The sequence below is a fragment of the Camelus dromedarius genome, chromosome 18 (assembly GCF_036321535.1).
Source record: "Camelus dromedarius isolate mCamDro1 chromosome 18, mCamDro1.pat, whole genome shotgun sequence".
NCBI lineage: Eukaryota > Metazoa > Chordata > Mammalia > Artiodactyla > Camelidae > Camelus > Camelus dromedarius.
Genome location: NC_087453.1, coordinates 28921815 through 28927814, shown reverse-complemented (window position 1 = coordinate 28927814; position 6000 = coordinate 28921815). Strand labels below are relative to the sequence as shown.

The 6000-nt window shown below is 46.6% G+C and overlaps 1 protein-coding gene across 2 annotated transcripts in view; it reads left to right on the top strand.

The window, feature by feature from the left end:
* The first annotated feature begins 2821 nt into the window (after positions 1-2821).
* Positions 2822-6000, top strand: part of PAK5 (p21 (RAC1) activated kinase 5) — a 246834-nt gene continuing 243655 nt past the window's right edge. For both annotated transcript variants that reach the window (XM_064475876.1, XM_031434244.2), the window contains exon 1: positions 2822-3100. The gene's annotated coding sequence lies outside the window, so the exon portion shown is untranslated. The remainder of the gene's footprint in view (positions 3101-6000) is intronic.

Sequence of the window (6000 nt, the reverse complement as noted above, 5' to 3'; positions counted from 1 at the left end):
CCTGCCCCAAGGAGAGACTGGAGAAAGGGGCAGAGCACTCCAGATTGGTAAGACTGGCAGATGGAAGGTTTAAAAAGCAAGGGAATTTACATAGCAGGCTTGTCTTGGGTGCACTGCAAGACAGGTAGAAGTCTGCATCAGATTCTTAGAAGTTCATCCAGAAGCCCTAACTGGGTTCAGTCACATATCCTGTCCAGATGGTCCCCACAGCACGTGGTCTCTTGAGGCTGTATGTATCCTTGGAACCGGCTCCCAATGTGGGAACAGTGGGCAGCGGATACATTTCAAGGACAGGGGAGAGGGTGAGGAGTATCTGGTTGTCCAGATTCAGCTCATGGGTCAACCGAAGGTCACGTCCTCTTAATTACCTCCTCCAATGACTCCCCATTGCTGATTACAAGTGAATTTCCAACTTTTAAAACTGAGCCATGGAGAAAATCTACGACATTTAAAAATAAAGTTTCTGAAGCCCTCTGACAAGTCAGTGCTGTCCTAGTTTGTGTATTCGAAATTGATACATTCAATAAATGTATTAGTGTGCGGGACAAAGTAATGTATTAGCCAGGTCCCTCTTAGATGAGGGACCTGTTACCCCAGCTGCAGGGAATACTGCTGGAAAAAGGCCTCTAGCTGTTCTCTCCTTTAGGGATTGCCTCAGCTTCAGAGAGCTGCCTTATCTCAAGTTCATGCCTCTTGCAAGGAAACTCATGTGCAATGATCAATGTCAGTATAAAAGGTCTGGATGATTCAAACCAACTCAGGACAACCCTGAGGGTCACCCTAGCTCCAGAGCTCCCTGGAGGGCTGGCCAAGACTGTCATTGACCTTCATCATGGCTTGACTTCTACCTCTGCTCACTCTTGCTCCCGAGAGCTCCCACCTACAAGTGCTGGTCCTTAATCAATATTGTGTTTGCTAAACTCTCAAGAAATGGCATTGGGTATATAAAAAGAAAACCCCTAGGACCTAATGCAATGCAGTATTGATGGAAATAGTATTATTATTCATTCATAATGTTTACCTTACATAACTCCTAAATGAATTGGAGGCAAGTAATAATCACAGCATTTAACCAGCACACCAACCCAAGCCTGATGTAGAACAGGAAAGGTATTTTAAATGATTAAAGTTCAGTATCTCAAAGCAAAATTTTAAATTGACACCAATCAATCCAAAATAAACAACACCTCTACAAAAATAACTTCTGGCCTTTGCATCTGTGAGAGCACACATACAGGAAAGTAAAAATTATAGAAAATACTTATGCAAATTATGGTGCAAGAGGGATTGGGGGTGGTAGATGGGTAGTTAGGGCTAGGTGTGTGGCTTAGAAACTAAAAAGATGGACTTAGATACTCCTTTAAAGAAATAGGATATGATACAGCAGGACATATTTCTCCTTTATTTATAGGAATATTGAGGGAGGAAAGTAATCATCCATTTATCACATGGTTTGATAGGGCAGCTACTACATTGGGGGTACTGGGCAAATGGAAAACAAGCAAGAGGGAAATAATAAAGCGTACCATTAACTAGAAAACTGTTTAGAGTTAATGAGTGTAACAAAGTGCCAATAGTTAGAAACCTTCATTTTTTTTATCTGTTACTGAGTTGTGGGATCAGATACCATATCACTAGCTCCCAAGGGTACTGTTGGGGCAGCTGAGGACAGATATGGGTGACTTCATCATTTCCAAGGTTGAAAACTCGTGGCTAGCTTTGTGAATCTCTCTCTGTCGTGGTAGTGTGGACAGTGAATATTCTTGATAATGCTGGTGCCTTCAGGGGTTGGGAAAGGAGTGGGCAATATGAGGGTTTTAAGATGAACCACAAGATATTGCAAGCTTCAACCCAAACATCACTCATTAGAAAGCGCTACCATCTCTTGGTACATAAATGCCCTATTCTCATGATCTGTCAGTCTTCTTAATTGGGCAAGCCCAGCCTTACCACTACATGTACAATAGACATTTTGACCAGTCTGAGTTTTTGTTTCAGACCTGGAAAAGCAGGGGACAACCAAGGCAGACTGGTTCAGACCTGAGCAAAGACTCCGCTACCAATTAGCTTGCTAGCCAACTAGCAAAGTGAGCATGAGAATGTCCAGCTTCCCCTAAGCCTCAAATTCTAAGTCAGAAAGCCAGCTTGCGCTGGACGCTCAGAGCCCAGCCCTACTGAGATTCCTTCCAGGGTGTGCGCAGCACCTCGAGGACACCTTCACTTGTAAGCTGCAAGTCTGTAGGTAGGAGGGGCCTCTCTGGATGCCAGAGAAGGTTTCTCAGCTAGCTGATTAAAGGGTGACCACTCAAAGGTCACAGAGAGAGCGATTCTCTAGATCCTTGCTACTCTGTGGTCAGAGGACCAGCAGCATCAGCATCACCTGGGAGCTTGTTTGACTTGTAGAATCTCAGACCGCAGCCCGGACCAATTGAATCCGAATCTGCATTTTTAATTCATAGGCACCTGGAAGTTTGAGAAGCCCGGGTCCAGGTGGTAGCAATGAGGCTAGCGGAAGGATCTGCCTCTCAGCCCCGCCCCCTCTCCTCTTAGCTCTCAGCTTAAGCTCAGCTCAGCACGCTTTGGTCCCGCACAAAATTTCTGCAAACCCGGAGTGTGTGAGGAGGGGGCGTGTAGGAGCTGCCCCGCTGGGGAGGCTCAGAGGGAAAGTGTCATCAGATTGGCAAAAGGCGGCTTTCTCCAGCTCGGAGCTCCGCGGCGTGTGGACACTCCCCCTCCCCTCCCCCTCCCCTCCCCCTCCCCCGACACCTCGCCACCCCCACCTCCCGCAGCTGCTACCGCCTGCCTCCCGCCGGCTGCCACGAAAACCCGGAACAGCTGCGTGAGCGCCTGGCAAGTCCTCCTAGGGCGAAGCGGGCAGCTGGGCATGCTCAGTAGCTGGGGGAGGCTTGGGTGGAGAGTAGAAAGCTTTGGCTCAGCCTCCCACCCCCTCCCACCGGCCCCCACCCCACTTGCCCCTACTCAGCCGGTAGTAGTGGCCCGGCGTGCGCCCGGGGAGACCGGGAACATGGCGCTCCAAGCGATGTAGCAGCCGAGGAGAAGGGGATGAGGCTCCGCCGCTGCGCTGACAGCCAGCCACCAGGTAGGCAGGCGCTCCTGGCGGGGGTGCCTGGGGAGATGTGGGTGCGGGGAGGGGCGCTTTCGGGGATGCGTACGGAGGGGACCCAGGCATCTCGCTTTGCCTGGAGAGGATGCGAAGCGGACAGCTGTGACAGCGCGTAATTTTGCATCTCCTAGGAGATGCCAAAGGTTGGGGACCGGCTGGCTGGAGCAAAGGGATCCGGGGACCGCCCCCCGCCCCCCACATCCATGCGCTGCTATCCAGCCTGGGCTTTCTACGTGTCAAATAAAGGGTAGTTCTTTTCTGCTGGGCAGGAGGGCGAGGGGAAGAACCCTGGATACCAGTTCTGGGAGTGTGCTGGTCCTCCGGACCGCTAGCAAGCCCAGCACCAGTTCTTTGTGTATACAGCCGCGCACGCCCGGGGCTGCCACGGTGCCTGCTTCTCCCAAGGCGTGTTGGACATATTGCTAGGGCAGGATTCCCGTATGGTTTTTGTCTCTTGGCAGGTGTGGACTGAAAGATGCAAAGCTGAGCCTTTATGGGGCTGTGTTTTCCTTTGTTACTTGCCTTGGTGTATGTGTGTGCGTGGTGGGGTGTAATGGAGAGAACTTCTGCTCGTGGGCACGGGTGTGGACAGAGCGTGGAAGAGGATCTTGATTCCAAACTCTTGTCAAAATTGCCTGCGATGTCAGCCTCCTGGAGGGTAAACTTGAGAAGTCCAGAGATCATGAGGGCCTAGTTTGAAGGAGAAGGGTGTTCGCCCTTCCTGAACCCGTGTGTGTGTGTGTGTGTGTGTGTGTGTGTGTGTGTGTGTGTGTGTGTGTGTATCTGGAGCTTTAAACCTGGGATGCGAATTAATTCAATTAAGAGAATTTGAAGTATTGGGGCTGTATCTATGGTGGTCTTTTTTTCAGGCCAAATTAATAGAGAAAAAGAACTTGGCACAAAGCCAGAGGAAAATGTCATCATTAATAGTTAATGACAGCTTTGGAAGGCTGAATGTACTTTTGGGGAAATCAAGAAGCCTGGCATTCCACAGGGTTCTACCAAGAAATAGCCATAGGGTCCTTGGTAAGTCTCACAAAACCTCTCAGTGCGTCCTTTTCCTTTCTGGGATTTGGTGACATGTGGATACACTCTCTCACCTGAGTCCAGATGGACTAGATACTCTTTAGAAGTCCCTCCTACACTAGAATTCTATGAAATTGGCACCCCATAATAACAGCTCTGCCACCTTGTATCTGTGTATCTTTTTTATTCAGCCATACAAGTCACTGAGTTAGGGAGGAAAGGTAAATTTAGAATATGCTTTTATTTTTGCCTTATACTTTAAAGGATGGACATCTGTGACTATGAAGTTTAGAGATGCTTCGCTTCATACTTAACAGTATTTATTTTTATGGTCTCCTTGGGTGGAAAGAATGAGTCAGTATCGTCGAAATGGGAAATGCTTGAGGAAAATGCATTTAAGTAAATTAAAGCCGTAAATGCCCAATCTGATGATAATACCTTGACTTGGAATATCTATGTGCAAAGCAGAAGCACTGCTTTAATGGAAGTAGTCGAAGTCGATGGCAAGTTCATGGTGATAGCATTGGTCTTAGAGTGAAATTTTTGTATTCCTCTGTGAATAGGTAGAGACTGTACTAGGGCCCTGAACTTGTTTTGTTAATAATGTGAGTTTTAACTGTAGGCATGGAAAACGCAGTCTGGCTGTGTGCCTCTCCCTTCTCCTTCACTTTGTCATTTGACTAAAATGCTGCAGGTGTGCGAGGCAGGTGTTCTAGGGTGTAATATCATCTTGGTGGTGAGACAGTTGCTCTTGAGCTCTGACTATTCCATATTTGGTTTTGTGATCTTGGGCAAGCTGTTTAACTTTCCCAAGCCTCAGTTTCCTCATCTGTAAAACAAGTCTAGGATTAGTAAGACTTAATCTAAATGGGTAGATGTGTGGATTTCTCAGATTATAAACCACCAAGACAATGGTGGTGATCATTGTAAGAGGAAGGGAAGTGGATGTTTATTTAACTTCTTCTATGTGCCCTGTATTACACTAATCGGGTTCAAACATGCGATCACACTTAATCTTCCCAACTGGATGAGTTTCCTGAGGCTGCCTTAACGAATGACCAAAAACAAGGTGGCTTAGAATAGCAGAAATTTATTCTTTCATCATTCTGGAGACTAGAAGCCCATAATCACTTTATGTGCAGAGCCATGTGCTCTCTGAAGCTTCAAGATGAGGATCCTTTCTGGCCTCTCCTGGCTTCTTATAGTCTCAGATATTCCTTGATTTGTAACTCTGTAACTCTAATTTTTACCTCTTCCTTCACATGGTGAAGTTCCCTCGTCTAAAAGGACACCATTCATACTGGACTTAGGGCCCGCTCTAATTCAGTGTGACCTCATCTTAACTTGGTTGCATCTGCAAAGACCGTATTTCCTAATAAGGTCACATTTATAGCTTCTGGTTGGGCATGAATTTTGGGGGGACAGTATTAAGTCCAGCAGACCCAATGATCTGTATTTAATGACAGTATTAGTATTATGTCAGCATGCCAGCAGAATGTAAATATAGAGAGGTATGGGTTCAGAAGACACTTTAAAGCTTATTTAATCCAGCTAATGTATTTGAGGTTTTATAAAACCACACATGGTAGGGAAGAGCAGCATTCACAGGTACATCATTTATACACATGTCACTGGTCTAAAAACCAAGACAATCCAGGGTTTCACTCTTGTACACGTAACATACCTGACATACCCTGTCCCAAGTGGATTTGTCCATATTGCCTTCCTCCCTTTTGGTTACCCACCAACACAATGCAAACAGCAGAAAACTGTATTAAACAACAAAAAATAACAGCAACAGAAAATCCCAATTTTAACACCTTTCTAATCTTTCTTATCCTGATAAATGG